The sequence below is a fragment of the Lygodium microphyllum genome, chromosome 12 (genome assembly GCF_053477565.2).
Source record: "Lygodium microphyllum isolate KBCC chromosome 12, Lygodium_microphyllum_v1.1.10, whole genome shotgun sequence".
Classification (NCBI taxonomy): domain Eukaryota; kingdom Viridiplantae; phylum Streptophyta; class Polypodiopsida; order Schizaeales; family Lygodiaceae; genus Lygodium; species Lygodium microphyllum.
Window position 1 is genome coordinate 46539884 of NC_141146.1, and position 22436 is coordinate 46562319.

A 22436-nucleotide genomic window follows, 5' to 3' on the forward strand; every position below is an offset into this window, starting at 1 on the left:
TAATTTCTTCTCTTCTAGTTTGTTGTTGTTATGGTAGTCGTAGTCATGGTTATAGTCATCGTAGTCGTGATTGTAGTAGTAGTACTAGTAGTAGTAATAGTAGTTTTCTTGTTTGTTGTTGTTGTAGTAGTAGTAGTTTTTTTCTTTTCTTGTTTATTATTGTTTAGTTTTCCTGTTTGTTGTTGTTGTTGTTGTAGTTTTTTCTTCTTTTCTTGTTTGTTGTTATTGTAGTAGTAGTTTTTTTTTTCCATTTTCTTGTTTATTGTTGTTTAGTTTTCTTTTTTGTTGTTGTTGTAGTAGTGGTAGTAGTAGTAGTTTTTTCTTCTTTTCTTGTTTGTAGTAGTAGTAGTAGTAGTAGTAGTAGTAGTAGTAGTAGTAGTAGTAGTAGTAGTTGTTGATTTTTCTTCTATTCTTGTTTATTATAATGGTAGTGGTAGTGGTAGTGGTAGTGGTAGAGAGAGAGAGTTGTTATGGTAGTCGTAGTCGTGGTCATAGTCGTGATTGTAGTAGTAGTACTAGTAGTAGTAATAGTAGTTTTCTTGTTTGTAGTAGTAGTAGTAGTAGTAGTTTTTTTCTTTTCTTGTTTATTGTTGTTTAGTTTTCTTGTTTGTTGTTGTTGTTGTTGTAGCAGTAGTAGTAGTAGTATTTGTAGTAGTTGTTGTTGTTTTTTCTTCTTTTCTTGTTTATTATAGTGGTAGTGGTAGTGGTTTTCTCATTTGTTGTTGTTGTTGTAGTAGTAGTGGTAGTAGTAGTAGTAGTAGTCTTTCCTTGTTTTATTGTTGTTTAGTTTTCTTGTTTGTTGTTGTTGTTGTTGTAGCAGTAGTAGTAGTAGTATTCGTAGTAGTTGTTGTTGTTTTTCTTCTTTTCTTGTTTATTATAATGGTAGTGGTAGTGGTTTTCTCATTTGTTGTTGTTGTTGTAGTAGTAGTGGTAGTAGTAGTAGTAGTAGTCTTTCCTTGTTTTCTTGGTGGTGGTGGTAGTAGTAGTAGTAGTAGTAGTAGTAGTAGTAGTAGTAGTAGTAGTAGTAGTAGTAGTAGTAGTAGTAGTAGTAGTAGTAGTAGTAGTAGTAGTAGTAGTAGTAGTAGTAGTAGTAGTAGTAGTAGTAGTAGTAGTAGTAGTAGTAGTAGTAGTAGTAGTAGTAGTAGTAGTAGTAGTAGTAGTAGTAGTAGTAGTAGTAGTAGTAGTAGTAGTAGTAGTAGTAGTAGTAGTAGTAGTAGTAGTAGTAGTAGTAGTAGTAGTAGTAGTAGTAGTAGTAGTAGTAGTAGTAGTAGTTTTTTTTTTTCCTTCTTCTTTTCTTATTTATTGTAGTGGTAGTGGTAGTGGTAGTGGTAGTGGTAGAGAGAGAGAGATGTTTTGTTAAAGGAAATTGGTAGTAGAGAGATATATATATATTGTTAAAGGAAATGAGAGAAGGGGAGGAAGAGAAAAAGGAAGAAGGAATGAGAGAGAGGGAATAAACATACAACATAATAAAGAAAGAGAAAAAGAGAGAGAGATGGAAGGAGAGGAGAGAATGAATGGATTAAAAAAAAGAGAGAGTGGTGGCGAGGTCCGGTGAGGTCCGGTGCAATACCACGAGACGGGAAACACTCCGACATACATTAATACCATATACAAAAAGATTGGGTGTGGCTGGCAAATTTTCTATCCAGGAAGGTGACGTCTCGTCCCAAGAGGGAGTGCTTTGTGGCTAGTTAGAGTGCTTTGGCCGCAGTCAAGTGCTGATGGTCGCTTGCAACTACCTCGCGCTCCTTGGGTTTTGTTCACTAAAGAAGAGCACATTGTGAAAAAAATAGTCAAGTCTATTCGCACTTCGATAGGTATGATGCTTTCTCTCATGTTTGCGTTTTCTAAAGACGACCAATTATCAAGGATAAAATTCCATGATTGGCATAAGATATGTCAGGTTTGTACTACAAATGGATTGTAAGTGGCCTGCATATTTTGCTATTTGGAGTGTAGTCGTTGTTCATAATGCTTTCTCATTTGTGGTAGTTTGTACTACCGATCACGATCACAGGATGCCTTACTCCAGAAATATATAGGCCAATTTACAGATTGTCGACTTTAGTGCAATGGATCTCAGAGAAGGAGATTAAGACGTCCTTTATTAAATCTGTGAGGCGGGGAATAGTGGAGACGGTCTGTCTCTTTGATAAATACTTGCCTACTAGCATGCTCACGATACAAATCCCCCTTCTTATGCATCTTGTAGATGAAGTGGAGATTGCTAGGCCTGTCATTACGCGATGGATGTTCTTCTTGGAGCACTTCATAAAAACTCTGAAAGGCTTTGTGCAACAACAAGCTCAGCTAGAAGGTAGCATGGCTGAAGGTTGATTGGTGTCTGAGGCGTCAGTACATATTTCACAATGGCTACCAGCGGTGGATTTAGACAACAGTATGCTATGGTTGCTGAAGGATGATGATAGACTCACCAGAGATGTTGTGGTTGGAAATGGGGTAGAAAAAGGAATGGATGCTGCAATGGAGGAGAAAGTGAATCGCTTTTGTATGTTGCACGATGTCTCTATGGAGACGTGGCTTGCTAGGTACCAGCAAGCCAGGAAAGATCGAGAGGAAGCGCGATTTGAATTTTGACGTAGTACGTGCCATCGACCGGTTTGATATCCTGAGGGCATGGAGGAGATGCTGTGGTTTATGTCAACGCGATGGTTGCATCGAGCTTTGACCGCAGCGTCTTGCGAAGGGGTGGAGGTCTCAACTGAGGAGTGGGAATTCTCAAGGGGATGTAGTCCAAAGGTGATGACGTGTTTAGGGTTTGTCGTATCTATATTTTATATGTGCAACTAATTGAGTATTTCAATGTACAGTATAAAAATATAGTGCAGCGTGGTCGTGCGGACGGCATTTTTGCGTGGAGCATATTGACAAAATGCGCCCCACAGCAGATTGTGGTATCATGACAAGGTTCGAGCAAGAGAGCCGACGATGAGCGACAGATCCAAACACAGTTATAGATGAGATGGAGTATTTTGGAAACTTACAAAGTATTGTTAATGGATTACCATAGCTTCTCCATGATCCTATTCGATGTGAAGTGGTTCAAAGTGGTACTTCAAGGAGCTGGAGCAATAGTTCGATGAGGTCTATCTGGATTTCTCAAAATAGATTCCGAAAAAAAAAGGATGGATTTGCACGACATGTTTGTGTTGCCAGCCCATTGTGAACAAGTGCATGAACTTATGTGTTTTTAAATTGTACTACGACATGGTACATGTCACAATAGTTAAATATCTCTTGTACGTGATTGTAAACATGTAATTTTCTATCCAAACCCGCGACAACCTTGATGGTGGTATGTTATACCTTCAGCTCCCCGAAGTGCGAGAGTATATGATCAAAGTGATATTCCGAGCATAGATGAGGACAATATGCAAATAGAGGGGTTGATATTGCAAGGGGTGGAGGCCACCGAAAGCTTGGAGCATGTAGAGGAGCCAGCATCAGGTAACAATGATGAAAATACAAGAGTCCAAGAATTCTTTGAGAACGAGGTGGACTCATCCTTTTGTGGTGACATGTCTATCGACCTTCTAGTGTATGCAAAGTTGTGTCAGGAGATTGACATGGGACCATAGGATACTTCATACTTGGAGTATCCACCTACTCAGTTTGTTGATGAATCGCTTATAAGGGTACATAAGATATATATTTTAAGTAAGATCATTTTTTAAATATTTATATTACCGTGCTTTGTATGATTTATATTGATTATGCTAACATCCTTTTTTTTCTATGCAGGTGACCTTTGTGGATATTCAGATTATCAAGATGAGTTGAGAGATGAGCGATGAGGAGTTGTAGGAGATCTTCATGCATATGTCTCCAAACCAGATGGTGAGATTCAGAGACATGGTGGACCAAGAGCTGTATCAGACACCGTCAGGCCGCTCTATTAGATCTACTTCGGCTCGATCTGATGCTTCAGTTTCTAGTAGATGAGGTCGACACTCCAGACTTGGGCCAGATGGAGGAAGTGGTTCAGGGTGATGCTATATAGAGATCTCGATGCACTGAACCCGTGGTCGGCTCGAGATACAGGTGCTACTCCTCACTCTCGTGGCAGTTTGAGAGAGTGTGGCTCAAGTGGTTGATGTGGAGGCACGGATGCGGTATCTTCATCTCGTCATTTTGTTGGAGTTGCATCACCTCCGAGATTTATCATACCTGTGGGGACGTCTACTCCACTCACTCTGGCTTTTGCTCTCAGCCGTCCATAGGTGGCATCCCTATGGGTGCTACTCCGATAGATACTACCCCGGTAGGTACATCAGATGTACATGGGTCTCCTGGATATGCCCAAGAGCATGGTCATAGGTAGGAGAGGACCCATCTTAGGCATACCCCAGAGGGTATACCTACCTTGTAGATGATAGGTCAGGAGCCATCATCATGAATGATAAGGGGAGGAGGGTGATGGCTTCCATGAGAGAGTTGTGCCAATAAGTTTTTTGGCACAATGTCTTGGAACATTGGAAGAACATACCAGAGGGGAGCAAGGACTACATAGTAGCATCCTTGCATGAGGAGTTTCCAATACCAGCCGCAATAGAAAGGTTTTCTACGGATAGGATGATGGAGTGCATGCATGCATATATGTCAAACAGACAATCCGATGCATGCAAGGCACTCAAGAGTGGGGCTTCAAAGCTCGAGTGGCTAGATGCGGACGACTGGCGCCGACTCAGGGAGGAGGCTACAAATTCTCCAGGATGTTGGAGACAGTAGCGCGAGGAGACACAACTAGAGGCCGGAGTGGTCCATCATCTTGGGAGTGGTAGCTATAGGATATATCTTAGGACTTTGTAAGTTTTTCTTTTGTTTTGCTTGCTTATTTTTTTGCAATATCCTTTGTACTAAAAATCGTGTTTCTAACAGTTTTATTTTGTTTTCTTTGCAGTACTCCATTACAAATCACGATCCCACCGGCCTTGAGACTAGATATGCAAAGAGGCACGGTCTCACTGCATTGATTGACCAATTGTATGGATGCGACGGCCCTATAAATCACTCATCTTTCTTGTCCATAGTTACCATGTTTAATTAGAATGCATTATTATATGGTAGACTGATGTGTAGTTGTTTCTTTTTTTACAAAGTCCATCGATGCTCCTTTGCAGCAGGACGAAATTTCGGATGGTGATGATCCATAGCTCACTCTTGGATCCTTGGAGCTCATACACCCTTTTTTTCTGGTCACGTGATTTGTGTAGACATTTTCTATGTAGTAGTAGTATCTTGCTATGATTGTACGGTCGCTTTCATTATGCGACCATGTATTTATTTCATGTATTAGTATTATGATTTAAGTATACTTTGTCTTTATTTACACGAGCATTGTAAACATTTCTGAAACTATTTTGTATGGCCCAAATAAAGCACAGCTGCCCTGCCACAATTTTTTTTTCCTTGTTACTGTCGCTATTAGCGTTGCAAATTTACTACACGTATCGCTATTAGCGTTGCAAAATGCATCACAAAGCGTCGTTATCATCGTCGTTATTTGCGTCGGTATCAGCGTCGTAATCAACGCAGATAGCGACGCTGATAATGATGCTAATACCGATTGTTCTATAGCATCACCAATAACGACACTTTTTGTGACGATGGGGGCAAATTTATTTATGAACATTTTTGTCGCTTTGAACATCGGTATAAGGCCTATATCTTGTAGTGCATAGGAGTGATTCTCCAATATCCTATGATAATTTGTGATGTAGTATAGCTCAAGTTTGTAGTGTTTTTGCAACTTTATAAGGTTGCAAGCTAGCCCCTCTAACTTTAGAGTGGAATCACTATAGATGACTTAGAAATCTCCAATATAAAGGAGTAGATCACCAAATCAAGTGCATGCCATCATCTCTAGATTTGAAAGGGTAAGCTGAATAAATCTAGTCATCTACTTCCTAGATGCTAATCATCCCCCAATGTGTGGATAAGTAAGAGAAGAATATGTCTGGCACGAAAACTTGTAGAAATGTGCAACTTGTACTATCAATGATCATGCAAATGAAAGAACATCAACTTAAGTAGAACTATATCTTGTCAAGGGCTCAAACTAGCCTTTAAGGTATTTGAAAAGGCCTATTAGATGCATGTAATTGCACCCTCTATTTGAATGATATAAAACTCCTCTTTTGTTGAGAATTATGGTAAATACACTAATATAAAAGTGGGAATCAATATTTTGGAAAATCAATCCTTATATCCTCAAACTATGCCTTATTTTGCCCTTATAGAAAAGAGATAATCAACACCAGGGAAGACTATCTCTATGTGCTATGAGACATTTTGAGTTCCTATGGTTAGTGCCAATTAACTTTCATGAGATTTTTAGATTTATGGTGTACTTTGGCTATGAAAAACAAAATTCTATGTAACTTTGAAAGCTTAAGTACATCAACAGTTGGTCAGACTAGATAGTAATACTGCTACTATAGTCCCAATTGAAAGTGATGTCCACTAGCTCAATTTTAAGAAACATTTTAGATTTTATGATAAAAGGCCAGCATTCAATGTTTTATTCATGCACTCATGCTCTTACTTTTCGGGATACAAGATTACAAATAACTAGTCATCATCCAATGCTTTGCCCATGATATGACCATGATTCCACATAAAAAGCAAGATGAAAAGTAAGGGAAAATCAACAAAAATGGAAAATTTAATGAAATTGAATCCCCTGTCCATACTCAAGGCTTGATGGCCGCTTGTCTATGCCTAATCATGCAAAATCATTCCATGCTCATCAAATGGTAATGCCTTGTCTTTGGAAATTTAGAAAATTTTTGTGAGTAAAAAAGGCAAGTTTCCTAAATTTAATCAATATTTTACTCAGGGGGTTCACTATATATATATTCTCTATATAATGTGCATTCATGGCCTATTTATAAATATCCTAATTTGTGATTTTTTCTTGAATAAAACACAACCCTTTCTATTCAATCTGTAAGTAACCCCTTTATATGACACCCTTCTGTATGTAAAAAATGTATAAAAATGGTGTTTTAAAAACCCCTTATTTTGAACTCACGTTATATATAGTTATATTCATGAGTGACCCCCACCCCCCCCCCCCCCCCCCCGCCCCCCCGAGATATTTTGCGATCCAATCCTACTCTAAAATACAAAAAGAAACACAACTATGGATCCGTTCCCTTCCAATTTGGCCCTCCTCCTAACTACAACGTGTAAGGTTTCCGCATCAAGCTCTTCATGGTGAGAAAACATATCTTGCTTAAGCTTGGTGTATTCTGCCACACCAGCCATTGATAGGAGACTTGACTAGAGAGATTCTACCATGTCCTAGGAACAAAACCAAAATATAGGACCATTTTGTTTATGTGCCAAATCTAGATGAAAATACACATTGATCATGTACCCTCTCAAACTAAGTTTTCTTGCAGTCTCTCACCCCACAAGCTCTCTTACCATCTAATCTCACACACTCGACTAGCCACAAATAATTGTTTGTAGCCCACTAAGCAAGAAGAAGGAAATAAGAAAATATTTAGAACAAGAGAACTTACCACATTGTAGTATAGATATCTATTGATGAGCTCTAAAGCTCTGAAAATCCTCTCGACCATGCTCACAAGCTTCATACTCCTTGATCCTCCATCCTTTGCATGTAAGAAGTTGACCTCCTTTTTCTTGTTCCTTCAACCTAAAGCAAGTCCACCCTCACACGCACACACACATACACACACATATCCTCTCCTAAGCCCCCCCAAGACCTAGACTTGCCTCTATCATTTTTCACTATCTCTCTACATCTCAAACTAGGAAAAAATCCCAAGTAGATGAGGAGTATAGATGGAGGATTTGGAAATAGGAAGTAATAGAATAAGCCTTGAATAAGCTAACAAGCTCAATGAGAAAAAGATCCCCAGTTCTCTCAACCTAGCTCACATGCAGCCTATAGTTCTTAGTCATTTGGAATGCTTTACAATAAGTTTCTTTAACCTTATATATGAAACTTTAATTTTGACTCTTGGGCAGGGTCTACTTTTCCATTAGTGCCCACCACTCATTTCTCTAAACCTGCCCTCAAGATCGTGTGATCCCTTAGGCTATCTGCCTTTCTGACGAAAAAACCTAACTCACACACTATTAAATGTGCCTTAATTGTACAAATTGCACAAGAGTGAGCCTAATGCTTTAAAAAAAGTTAATTTTACATTTCATGCCATTAGGCCATATGATATTTCAATGTCATTAGATTTCTCATTTTTTGCCCATGAGATCCTTGTCATTTTTTACTAGTACTTTCTCAAATTTGGAATTATTTTTCCAAAATTGAAATTTTCTTTTTATTTTCACACTTTATCTTGCTCCCTAGCCATTTTCCTTGCTTTTTTTTGCTTTAGGCTTGTAATCGATTAATATTGAGTGAGTGCACAATCATAAGTTATCATGTAGAAATTGGTCTCTACTCTTGCTAGTGTTCTTGGATTCTTTTGTAGCAATATTCTAGCTCTTTTAAGTGATTCCATAACATTATCAATCCAAAATTGATTCAGATTTTTCTTAGTAATACTCCCACACAATATGTCTTCCATGAGTTCCTTTGGAATCCTACTAGCTATTGCATCGAGTTTACATCAAAGTTGAACATGGAATGAACTACCTAGTTGTGACTCTTAAGTCTTCATCATGAACCACACTAAATAGCACCCCATCATTATTCAACCTTTTGTATTCATTCCACCTAGTGATTGTAAACAAATGAGGAGAGAGGTGAAGCAACCAAGAGTACACACACAATGGAGACTTGAGTACACATAACAATAGGGCTAATACCTTCTTCTTATTTTTCCTATTTTTCCACACAAAAATAAACTAGTCTATAACATCATAAAATACTAATATGAAAGTCTTAGAATAAGTGTATATGCAATCACTAAGCATGAACCCACTAAGGATATATGAGATGGCATAATGAATGTGCCATACCCAAGACTAGACTACGTGAATGTAGTCAAGTAATAGAATCATTAGCATATCCTTCATGTTGACACCTACCACACTAGTGAGTAAAATCATGCCACATCACCAAGGTATATAGAAAATGCCAGTTCTTCATGTGAATCTCGACATATCAATACTCCCCCTTAAGCTCATCATGAGATCATGTGCTTCAAGCACACTCTTGAAGTAGTAGAGCTTCTCAGCTCCCAAGGCCTTTGTGAAAATATTTGTAGCTTGATCATGTTTTGGTTTGTGCATGATACAGTGGGTTCTTGTTCAATTGAATGCTATTAAGGTTATCATAGCAGATGTTAACCTTATTGTCTACCTATAGCCCCAAATCATCAAGTAGCTTGTGTAACCAAGCTACCTCACATATTACAATTGTGGCACCCCTAGACTCTAGCATGCTTACCTTTTGCATCCTCAAAAGGGTGACAAGGTAAGCTTCTACAACTTCCTAGATAGCCTCTAGTGAAAGTCTTTACATGGAAATTGCTCTTTGTAAGAGTGAAGGATTTCCTTTATTGTGTGTGTAAAGGGAACTTTCCTAATTAACATATCTATGGTCCTTTGATACTTGTTGATCTCCCTTAGGGCTACCAAATTATAGTTATTTCTCTTCTTTAACCTTTGTTTTGAGACTCATCCAACTAGACATTGCTAGGCTTGTGATCATTGCATTTGGTTGGGTGGAGGTTGGAGCTCAGGTGTAGGTTGCTCAATCAGGGCTAGTTGATAGCTTAGGGTATTGCATGTGGCCATTGTGACCTATTGAGTATCCCTGATTTGCATCTATACTGACCTTAAGTCTATGAATCCTACTCTAGGGTATATTGATGTCATGGTCAATGTTTCCCTCACCATCATTAGTTCCATCTTCTTCATCTATAGAAGTGTTACAAGCTCTTTTCAAGGTTTATCCAGGGAAAGAATTACTAGATGACAAAGTTACACTTTTGTTGAAGTCATCTTTCTAACTAAAGTTAGGGGTCTCTTTGTTTTTCCATGATGGTGGGCAAGTAAATACTTGCCATTGGCCTTGGCCTAGTAGTGGATGTCATCACGATGTTTGTTTCATGTGGGCCATGAGTGGATTTAAAGAGGAGAAGTGAGAACAATAATAAAAGTATAAACTAAAAAATGTATGAAAAGATATCTAATTATATGAAACCTAGTATCAGGATTTAAGGGGGATTTACACTTTGTTTTATATATGTATCCATTTTGACCCTTCCCTTTGTCTTCTCATGCACCATGCTACATGTATATTCATTGTTAATGTGCTTTGCCACCTTTTTTTGTTATGTGCTTAATTTTTTTGTCACCAATGCAATAGCCTTAGCATTCTCCAACAAGATGGAGTGGTTGAAGCACATCTATAAAACCAATTTAACATTTCTACAATGTAGTTTTTCTTCATGAAACCACCTCTATGGAAAGTGTTCATAAAATATATATCACAAGCTTGGTAATGTGACTTCTCCAAACTTCAAGTACTCCACATTTTCAAAGATCCATATTACCACAAAGTTATGATCCATGAGCATATAATGTGTTGCAAAAGTATGGAGCTTGACATTAGATTTGGAATATCAAATTATACAAATATAAAAAAACATGTAACTAGTAAAGCTAAAAATGTACCATGCAATGGGTGATATTGGCTTCTTCCCTTGCATTGATAACTAGGTTTGTAAAATTATTGATTACTTTGTGAAATCCAACTTGATCAAAATAATTTATTGATAGTTTTATCATGATACATTAACTTATCAAAAGAATACTGATTGAGCATTTTTAAAACTAGAGTCTCTTTCCAAATCTATAGCACAAATCGTCCTACAACTCCCACTTTAGCTTTGATGACTTATCAATCATATTGGATGTACAATATTTCACAAACAATCATGCATGGATAGTGACATCATTATGATAAAGATCGACATTCCTAATTTTTAGTGTGATAATCCATCACCAACTAAATTAGAGAAATGGTTTAATAAATTGGAGATGTATTTCACTTTGAATCCATATGTAGAGGAGGAAAAAGTTTGCTATGCAATCCTTTAGAAGGATATGCACATATCTGGTGGAGATACATGGCAAAGATTAGAAAAGTTTCCTTGACATGGGAAGCTTTGAAGAAAGCAATGATTGAGGTTTTTATTTTACCCTTGGAAAAAGAGAAATTGGAACATCATCAGTATTCTGTTCAATAATGTTGCAGTTCCCAGATAACTCTAACCAATATCTCAACTTATCTACGTATATGGATTGCATTTCTGATGGAGCTAAACTCAATAAGTACATTTTTGGATTTGATTGCGCCCTCTCATATGAAGTTGGAGCCATGCACCTCACTTTAGTCCATGCTGGAATTCAATATGCAGAGACGTATAGTTAAAACTACCAGAGGTTTTAGCCTAAAATAGGGGGTACAATTTAGCAAAATCAGTCCATAAATACTGGACCGTCTTTTGGATAGCTAAAAGAAGGAATTAGGAAAGATAGAAAGCCACAAAACATTGGTAATATATCCACTTTTCCTACATCCTATGCATCAAAACATGGTTCAAATTTTAGACCTAATGTTGAAGTAAAGATGGAGCAAAAGGAGGAGGATTTCGGTATAAAATCTTCAAGTAATAATGCTCTAGGAAAGCATGTTTCAAATGACAAGTTGGAGGAAATGTTTATTAAGGGTTTGTACTTTAAATGTGGAGAGAAGTGAAATTTTGATCACAAGTCAAAATGCAGAGCAAAGAATGCTAGGATGAACATGATGATCGAAGAAAATTTGGAAGAAGAAATACATAACAATGCATTCCAATTCGATGATAGTCTTATTTTTTAAGAAACGGATGCAAATGAAGTGGATGATAGTGGGGAGTTCTATGATCCCATGGATGGGTTTCCTTTTGAGCAAAGTGGGCCCAATATTCGACCAAACAAATGGCAAATAAGTTTACGAAAGGAGTTTTAAATTGATGGTCAAATAGAGAAAGGGAATAAATGGCTTGAAATTTATTTGCAACATTGGATATAAGGCTCAAGTAACTTTTTCTCTATTTCATAATGATATCAATTTGCAAGATAAAGAAGAACTTGAGCATGTGGGAGCACTCAAGTGAATATTTCTAAGGCTCAAGAGCTCAGGTAAGTTACTCATGAATATGTGTGCATCATGTGGGTTGAAAATAAGGTATTTTTAAAATACATATTCTACATACATAAGGGTATAATATAAAAGGGTTATTTAAATATTGAATAGAAAAGGGTTATGTTTTGTTTGAGAAAGTTGCATAGATAATGATATATATATATAAATATGCCTTAAACACACGTGATGTAGAGAATATACATATAGTAACTTCCCCGAACTCAAGAGACTATGAAGTCATATGTAGATGAAAATAGAGAGCATGTGGAGTTTCCAGTGGAAGATTGGGTAATTTTAAAGGTCCTTAAATCTTGCTATGCATCTCTCAAATGAGGATACAAAAAGCTTGAACATAGATTCTATGGTTCAAATCAAGTGCTTCAAAGAGTTGAAAATATTGCCTATGGGCTTCAACTACCTTCTAATACACCCATATACATGATCATGTTTCTTAGCCAAAGTAATATGTTGGACCTTAAATTCAAGTGCTTGATAAGTTAACACCCATCAACTAGGATTGTCGATCATTTATGAGCCCAAAAATATCATTGATCAAAATGAGATGGTTCCTAAAAACCTCTCTATTATAGTGTACTTCATCAAATGGAAGGGCCTAGCATTGGAGGAGCCTACTTGGTAGCCATCTACCTTATTTAAACAATTTTTTATGGCTTCTTTGAGAGGACTCTTGACCAACAAAATAGGAAAACAACATTCTTTAAAAAGTTATGCATTCAAAATAATTGGGCAAGTATACCCAAATTGGATTTTCGTGTTATGGATAAGTACTATGGTGTGCCTACATTTGGATACCTTATTCACCTTATTTAGAGGTGTCTATCCAAAGTTATGGTCTTTTTGCAATTGTAGCCATCTTAGCACTTTGATTCCTACAGTTTTGCCTCAGTTATGATATTTTATTCTCATCAGAGATACTTCACTACTTTATGGAGCATTCAATGGCTTTCATCCATGATCAAGTTCTTTATTGTAATATTTCTGTTAAAAAAATATTACTAGTCTGACTTTCCACACCCCGCATGAGACTCATGCAAAGGTCAATTCCGGCATTGGAGTTACCGACAGTGCAATCTATAAAACCGTACCGAGGAATCATGACCTCTCCATTGGCAAATCGGGAACGAGGTTCAAAACCCGCATAACCGCAGGTGAACTCCCTCTTGGGAGGAGGTTAAGAGGATAATGATGGGATTATTGCAAATTTTTTTATTTACCTTCCCCCAGCCGATGCGTGGCTGAGGGAAGGGGATGGGCTATTATGGCAACTTGAGAGGTGGAGGGGAAGACGCCATGCAAGGGGCCACGTAGGGGGGAGGTCCTCTCTCCCCCCAGACTATAAATACCCCCTCTAAGGGGGTGAAAAGGAGAGTGTGGAGTGAGGATTCGCCATGCTGCGCCGACTGTAACATGTGTGGAGGAAGGAGGGGAGAGTGACGAAACGTCGTGTTACGCCATGGAGGAGAGGGAGACGCTAGTTCAGAACACTGCCACCTGCCGACTGGTGTTGCTCCCGCCATTCTACTCACGGCCGCCATCAAGATCCTCATCATCCACGTAGCCATAAATTCCCTTTTCTTCCACGTGGCCATCATACACCCCCTAGAAGGTTCTTAGAAGCTTCTTGGAAGCTTCTAAGGGGGCTTCTCTAAGGCCCCCTTCCCATTCCAACTCCCACAAGCTCATTTTTCTAGCCGGTTTAAAGGCTCTTCCTATTGAACCCTTCAAAAGCCCAAAATTTTCCCCTCTTAAGCTTCAAAGAGAAAGCCTATAAGGCCATCCTATAAAATTCCCCATAAGCCCATCCCTAGTTTTTCCCCCCGGGTCTTGTAAAGAAGAAGAGGGGTTTCTCTAAGCCCCTTCCCACTCAATTTCCCCCATAAAACCATCTCTAATTTTTCCCCCACACTCCCTCTCCACAAAGATCTTTATCCCCGGAACTTCTATGAAAGGAAGGAGAAGTTCATAAGTCCCCATTTCCGCAAAGCCCATAAAACCATTCCTAGCCGGAATTTCAAGGAGAAGAATATCTCAAGCCTCCGTTTTCGCAAGGCTTTCACAAGAACCTTCTCACGAATCCCTCTTTTTCGAAAGAAAGAAGGCCCAAGCTCTGAACCCTAAGGCCTTCCAAAACCTCATTCCGCAAATCGGTACTTTGGTCAAGGAAGCCGTACCTCAAAGGGAATTGCACGTACGAGGGAGACATGCCAAGATCATAAGATTGCGGCCAAGGCAAGAAGTTCGAATCCACGAAGGCAAACCGGAGGTTGAATTCACGATGGCCCCTAAAAAGGCACAAGGTGCAACTGCAAGAGGATCATCTCCTAATATTCATGTGGAAATTTCAACGAACCCACAAGTCCAGGTTTTCTTCCTATTTCTTGATTTATGTCGAAGTATTGCAACTATGCATGGTTAATTCATGGAATTAGGATGCACTTATGCTTGTCAAATCCACCTAGTTTGATGAGAATGAATTACATTGGCTATTTTTAAAAGAAATAACTCACGATTGAAGATTGGTCATTTGTATTTTTCAATGGAATGAACGAAAGATGTTTACGCATTTTTAGCAAGTTGCTTCTATGCATTGCAAAGTAACGAATCTAGAACAACTAGTGACTATCATTACAAAGTCGAGATTATTATAGTACACCTTCGATTATGCATGGAAAGATTAAATCGCATGTGGGAGCTTTTTCTTAACCGCCAAGACCCACGAACCACTTATTGCTTCAAGCATTCCAAGCCGAGCACTAATGGCTACCTCTCACATAGCCGACGCACCCTCCATATCTATGGGTGTAGTGAGCTTACCTCGATGCCGATACGAGTTGCCTCCTCTCTCACTCACCCGGTAGCTCCACGATCCTAGATGCGAGCTCAAGCATCCTCAAGCCTCCTCCATCTCCAAGCTCCATCCTCCATAGCCGCACGCAAGAAAAGAGAATAGAAGAGAAGAAGAGAAGAGGAGATGGTGAAGAGCTTCACCCTCTTGATCCCTCACTCTCACACACTCACTCCCTCACACTCTCACACTCCCTCTCTCAAGAGCACACACAAGCAAGAAGAAGATGAGGAGAAGAGAAGAAGAAGAAGACTCTTGTTAGCCACACACCAAAGAATGAGCTCTCATTCACTTTTTGAACTTTATATACACAAACCCTAAAATCCCATGGGCACCCATCCCTTTTTTACATGACTGGCCCTTGTGGCAAGGTCTTTTTTCCATTTCCCTCTTCTAGCCTTATGCCTCTAGCCTACACCCGTCTAGTATTTTACAATTGGCACAGGAGGGAGCCTGGAGCTCTTTTACAAGAGTTTTTCAAGTTTTTTGGGGCACCCTTCATTTAAAATTGCACTTTTTGCCCTAGCTTAGTTTTGGAGGTCACCTGCGTGTCTTTGCTCTTTTTCCATGTTTTTTATTTCTACTTTTTCCTTCCTTTTTCCACCATCTTGACTTGGGGTTAACATCCCATGTCGCATTATTAGACAAATCTTTCTTCGTAATGATTCATTAAGAAAGTTGCTAACAACCATAGGAAATTGCAAGGCATGGAAATGATTCTAGGGCTGCATGAAGTAGGTTAACTCTAGTCAATTGGCATAAATCTCATTCAACTACGTAGTAGTTAGGAAAGGTTGCGTAATGGTCAATCAACGTATGCATATTTCATTCAGAAGTGAAGTTAGGGAAAGGCTACATGGTTTGTTTAACATAAAACCATAAAGGCTTAGTAGCATGAGTCATGAATGCATGTCCTAGTAGGATCAATGGAAATGATGGTGGGTTGGTACATTAGTGCGCTGTTCAGAGTGTATAATTGTAGTTGTCCATGGTTGCATTCATAGCACTTCAGGCAGCGTTCGCGTGAACCAGGATGGCTTTAGCAGCTCTCTGTCAATGGTGCTGAGGATACGCACTTAGTAATTTGAACTTGTCGTGTTTTCTTTGGCAAGACGGAACACATCTCCATCAATTGAAATCACCTTTGAAGCATTCATGTATGTGATATGCTGCTCATAAAGATCATCCAAGACCTCTTGCCCATCAGCCTCAGCAGCTAAAATGAACTGCTTTAATACAGTGCCCAAGTACCACCGACTTGAAGGAAATCGCTTTGCAATCTGGCGAGCTTCACGATGACATGTGGAGGCTCCATGGCCAAGAAAGAGGCCAGAAGGAGCAGCTGCTTTTGATCCATGGCTTCTTCTCAACCAAAAAAAATTACTACGCTCAGACTTCCCCGGCACAACAGGCGGTCCTTCTCACATGATAATCTCTTCTTGAGAAGAATAGCATGCTAGAGCATGCAATTTGATGTTGCTGCAGTAACCTCGGGCCCTTTACTCGGCTGACAGTTGCGCCTCCTTCCATGCAGTTATTATATGAGGATCACCAGCAGCCTTTGAGGGAATGCCCGAGTCAGATGTCAATGAGGGTTCTTTGTGCAAGGGGTGTAAAGTCTGCCAACAAGATGCTAGCTTTTCCGGAAGCACATCTCGGACACTCTGTGCAACAAGGTGCCCATTTGGCTCGTGCCCATCAAATACTCCACAGAAGACTGTATCTGCTCGAGCAGTAAAATTCTCCAACACAATCATGGCATCTTGATTTACTCCTTTTAGCCCTCTTTTTGTAAACAAAGAAGCTGCATCACTTCCACCATTTGCAGAAAATCTGAGAGGCACCCTGTGCAGAGATGCATTCACGACAAACTTCTTTGATTCTTTTCTCCTCAATTTGATGGACCTTCGCCTACTACCACCTGTGAGAAGATCCTTCCTGCCCTCTTCGTTGCTCCCCCTTCTTCCCCAGATTGCCGAGCACTCCCCTTCCTCTCTCTCCCACAAGACTTCCGCACTCCCTCTGCCTTCCGAGCTTTTCCCCCATCTTTTTCGTCCTTTTTCCCCTTTATTTAGCGCAGAGTATCGTCCTCATACGAATCCAATATCGTCTCGGCCTCCTCGGTGATCATGATCTCCACCTCGGTCTCTGAATATCCTTAGTAATTGTATGCTCACTGACGCTGCAGCCGCCTCAAAAACATCAGCCGACAATCCTGATCAACGTGCCTCCTTCACCAAAGCTCGAGCCCTCTCAAAATTATTCACCACGACTCCCCAATTTAGCATTTCCTTCATGAAGCTCATAAACCAGTAAAATCTGCGTGTGAGAATCTCCAGGGTTTTGCCAAGCTGACATTGCATCCATATTCCATAGGCAGATCTTCTGCTTTTTCTCTGGGTGTCGACTGTTCTCCTCCCCAGAATTCAGATTTAGCGTAATACTCCCTTTTTCTGTCACATACGCCTCTTTTTTCCCTCCCTCTTTAGCTCTTTTGAAAATCCCTCTTTAGCTTTCTTCATTAGTGTTTTCTTTTCCCCTTTTGTTTTCTTTTTATGAATCAGAAAAATCCCACTTATTTAGCCACACTTTCCTCCCTTACACACACAGAAAAGCAGCATCTTTTCCTCTTCACATTGCATGTCCCTTCAACTCTAGGTCTCTTGCTTTGCTTCAAGCTTGGTAAAAAGTACGAACACAAAGCATCTCAGAAAGTTCCCAAAGACTCACAAGAACATCTGCACTCCCATTGCAAAGTACCTCCCAGTCGGATCAATGGCAAATCAATAACAACCTGCTGTGTGAGCATCAAGTGTGTGTAATGTAGAAAGAGATGGATAAACAAGATATCCACCGTTCCATTCTCAGTTGGAGGAAGAATAGTTTGCCTCTTAAGGAACTTACGCTTGTTTCTTCTGTAAAATTGAATCATGAACCAACTGAAAGAAAAATGTTCAAGCAAAGCAAAGCACAACGTCTACGTCAAAGTATGTACAAAGTAACAAATCTCATGCACAACTTTTGGGTGGTTTTCACACCTCGAATGCGCAGCAATACGACAGCGCGTGTCATAAGGTGAGACCTCTTGTTATGAAGCGCATCTCTCACCTTTGACCGTCCCCAATCATCAAAGATTCGTGAATTCTCAGGATTAGGGTACCTTTTATGTACTGCCTGTAGCACCTCTTGCCACAAACCATTTTTTTGGTGCTGCTTGAAGGGAATCATGCAATCTTTGTATGTGGCATGCACGACACTCCTCAAGTAGGCTATCACTTCCCTCCCCTCGAAGTCATGCAAGATACCACCAACATCAGTGATAGAGTAGTACATTTGTGGAGGCTCACCTCTCTCATTTTTCGGTGAGGGTGATTGAGAGCCACCACCTAGGCAACCCCCACAAAGCCATCGACCTCCTCGTCCTCACGCACCACTCTCCCTCCTCCCTCGACGTGCACTACCCTCTACCTCACTCGATACACATGCCTCTGCAGATGTACATGCTTCGGCTGATCCATGTACCTCAGCTGATCCATGTGTAGGCAAAGATGTGATAGGTGTCCCAGACATCACACTGAAAACCTCATCTGCAATGGGAGGGTGACCAAGATAATTGGTCATCTCCCCCATGAATTGCTCCTTATTGAATGGGGTGCTGGAGGATCCAGAATTCCACATCTACACAAGAAAAATCATATTAGACTGTGTAGATAAAACATATTACATACAGCGTCTATACCTGCGTCTTTGTGCGCGTCTATACCTGCATTTCTGTGGGCATCTGTCAGTGCGTGTATCCTCGCGTATACACTGCAGAGCACACGTGCCCTCACATGTGCTCAAAGACGCGCCCCTAGAGAAACGTTTTTCGCGTCTATATCTGCGTCTACACTGAGATGTAGACGCGCTATTAGACGCACTTGGTCGGCTGATTTTGGCAGACGACCGCCATTATTGATTTACAAAATGCAATACATAATGGAATCACAAATCCTAAATACACAGACAGAGTAGAGAGAGGAAGAGAGAAACAAAGAGAGAGAGAGAGAGAGAGAGAGAGAGAGAGAGAGAGAGAGAGAGAGAGAGAGAGTCACCTTGGGTGTTTGGTGTGGCGGGTGGTGGCACTTCTTCCTTCTCCTTCTTCCTCTCCTTGGTAAGTTACCCTCCCTTGATGCTTGCTTCCTTGCTTGCTGCTTCTTCTTGTTTTCCTCTCTCTTGTTCTCTCTTTCTTCCTCTCCTTAGCTTTCCTTTTTCCCTTCTTGTGTGTTTGAAATGAAAGAAGAGGTGAGTCATGAGGAGGTGAGGCATGAAGAGATTGCACGTCGGTTAAACTCAAGCTTCAGAACTGCAAAAAACGTAGGAAAGGAAAGGCGTAGTTGGAAAAGAAATGATTTAAGTATGATTTGAGTTTTTGACGTGTGCGTCTATTTTTGCATGTATAAGCACGTCTATTTGCGCGGATATACAGACGCAAAAGTCGCATCTATTTACACGCACGTTTACACGCGCTTATAGATGCTGTGATAGACGCGCCCGACTTTGCACGTCTAACATGCACGTCTATGCCTCATTTCTGTTGTAGTGTTGTGGTTTGATCACAAGAGAATGGAAAATTCATCGGAATGATTGGCAGATTCTTGCGCAAGTTTATCTTGCAAGAGGATGAGTAGTCATCCTGTTATATTACCTTTCTTGGGAAAAGTTGCCAAGATAAGGGAATTAGATATTTGCTTGGAAGCAAAGGACCAATCAATAATTTGGAGCAACATATTCGCCATGATTTACTGTTAATAGAACTTAAGGTATTGGTTAAGTTGGATTAATAGGGTACAGCCCTAACCCAAGGACATAAGGGTTAACAAACAAAACCTTGGGGATCTTGCCGAGTCACAATTGATCCCAGATCGAATGCTGGATGCATTCGGAGAGAATGATTCACTCCTTATTAGTTGGCCAAATAACGACCACTGGAAATGATTGTGCTTGTAACAATTTAGAGAGCATTGTTTGCTTTGTTTGCTCAAGGAACTAAAGGATGAAAAGATATCTAATGCTTCAGGTTGAAGGCTTGAAGGGAGAGGCAGCCTCAATTACCCCCAACTGTCTGCCTGACCCTAACCAAGGGGGTTGTTAGCCGTGCCGGGAAGGTGGACCGAACCCACCGCGAGAGGTCCCTCCATTGAGCGATACTTGGAGCAGGAGGACACTTGGGTGCCAGGGGGGGCTCTAGTCGTAAATCCCTCGTCTTTTGGGCCCTACACAAGAGGACAACGTGACTTAGGATTGGATCTCGAGGCCCGCATACTAGTCTACGGGCAGAATCTTGGATTAGTAATCCCTGCGGATTGTTGGATAGCCTTCGGAAGGATTATGGATAAGCTTGCGGGCTGGACTTTATAAATGTATTCCAAAGATAAATATGATAACCTGTGGAAAAGAAACTTGTTTGAGATTGTTTTTCTATGTCAAGTGCTATGATTATGTGAAGGAACTGGTGTCTAATGGGCTAATTAAGGAAGGTGCTTGATGCATGTCCAACTAAATGTGATAGATAATTAGACAACTAAAACAACTTCAGGAAAGTGCGGTGGATGTGGCCATGGGTCCGCTGTCCTACGGTTGGGTGGTTCCGGTTGGCCGGGAACTTTTCTCAATCATAATGGACAGCAAGGAGATCTTTTCAAAGGAAATGAATAGCAAGGGCACTGACCTAGAGTCTAGGTTATAATAATCCTGGTTTATGCTGTTTTAGGGGAACGGAATGGGACTATGCCTTATGGCAGAGAGGTCGAGCCTTGCATCCCTCTCATTTCCCATTCTCCTTGAACCAAGTGCAGCGTGAATCCGCTTCGGCCCTGGCATTTCTGTGTAAAGTATGCACGGGGTTCGATGCTAGTTGCCGTTTAGGAAATGACCGTTAGGGGAAACCCTGATTTAGGTCGGTCCTAAGTGGGAACGGCCAGAATACTTCCGCTACGTGGCAGACACAGAAAGTCCTAGATCGCAAACCCCGTAACATTCCATGGGAGTGCCGGGCGGAGCTTTCTAGATCTCCTTTCCGATGGACTGCTAAGACATGTCCTGAAGGGAACAGGTGGACACGCTACAATTATGGACTCTAATCTTTTCTATATTCTTCATTCTTAAAGCTTTGAGGTAAAAGCTTCTACATGAGTCCTTTATTAATTTTAGAGGAGAGAACTCTTGGAGAAGATATGACTAACATTAGTGAAGGCGGAGAGAAGTATAAAAGAGAACTTGGTGCTATTGTAAAGAACTTTTTCTTCATTTGTCAAATCATGAAGAACTCAATTAGCATTAGCAATAGTTGCTTCTCTTGTACTTTCTTGTAGTAGTTAGCCATGCCTTCATTGTGTTGTGGATTAACGGAAGTATTTTTCCATGCCATTTCCATGCTTCAAAATTTCCTTGTTAATATCTTACTTTCTAATAGTAGTCCATTAGATTAATTTGTGAGTGAAACCTTTCGTTGTTTCACATATTAGAGCATATATTACCAATAATTGGGATTTGGATAACTATTCCAATTCTCATAGTCGATTGTCCAAGCTTCTCGGCCTTCCCATCTCTATGGCAAAGCTTTATATAATTGCATCAATACCATATGCCAAATTGAAGGGGGTTTGCCCATAGCTCTGCCATGAGCCTTTTGTCACAATCACTATGAGAGTCTGAGACTATTTTGGTTAGCACATTCATTAGGATTTTATTAGTGTCTTTAGCTTGGTGTACAACCATGAATGTCAATAGTAGGTGTGTGATCACCTCATTAATGAAATGTGTACCTTACTCATCGACCATTTCAATGGGACAACTGAATTGTGAGATCACCTGGTCCCATAAGAATTTTGATGTTGTTTGCATGCCATTCTTTCACGTGACTCCAGCCTCAACCCACTTAGTTAGGTTATTAGTAGCAATAGTAATGTACCTTGCTTGTGAGTATCGAGTTGCAAAACTTATAGGCCTAACAAAGTCTATTCCCTACTTCTCAATCAGGTAGCTAGTAGCAACAATAATGTACCTTGACTATGAGTATTGAGTTGTAAGACTTATAGGCCCAACAAAGTCTATTCTCCACTTCTCAAAGGATTGCCATGTAATTACTTTTAGCTCCATCTTATCCTTTTTTATAGAACTTTTATATATTGGCATTCATAATACTATTTCATAAAATTTGTAGTATCATGGAATGGGGTTGGCTACCACCACTGAGACTACAAGATCTTTCAAGCCATGGAGTCTCCATAAAAATGTTCCCATGCAATTCTTACATGGAGTTCAACCAACACTTTATGCATCTAATGTAATTTCTTAGTGGGCAGTCTTGCCCTAACTGATACAATTGACCAACCATTAGCTGATAGGGTCATGATTTGATTATGAGTTGTT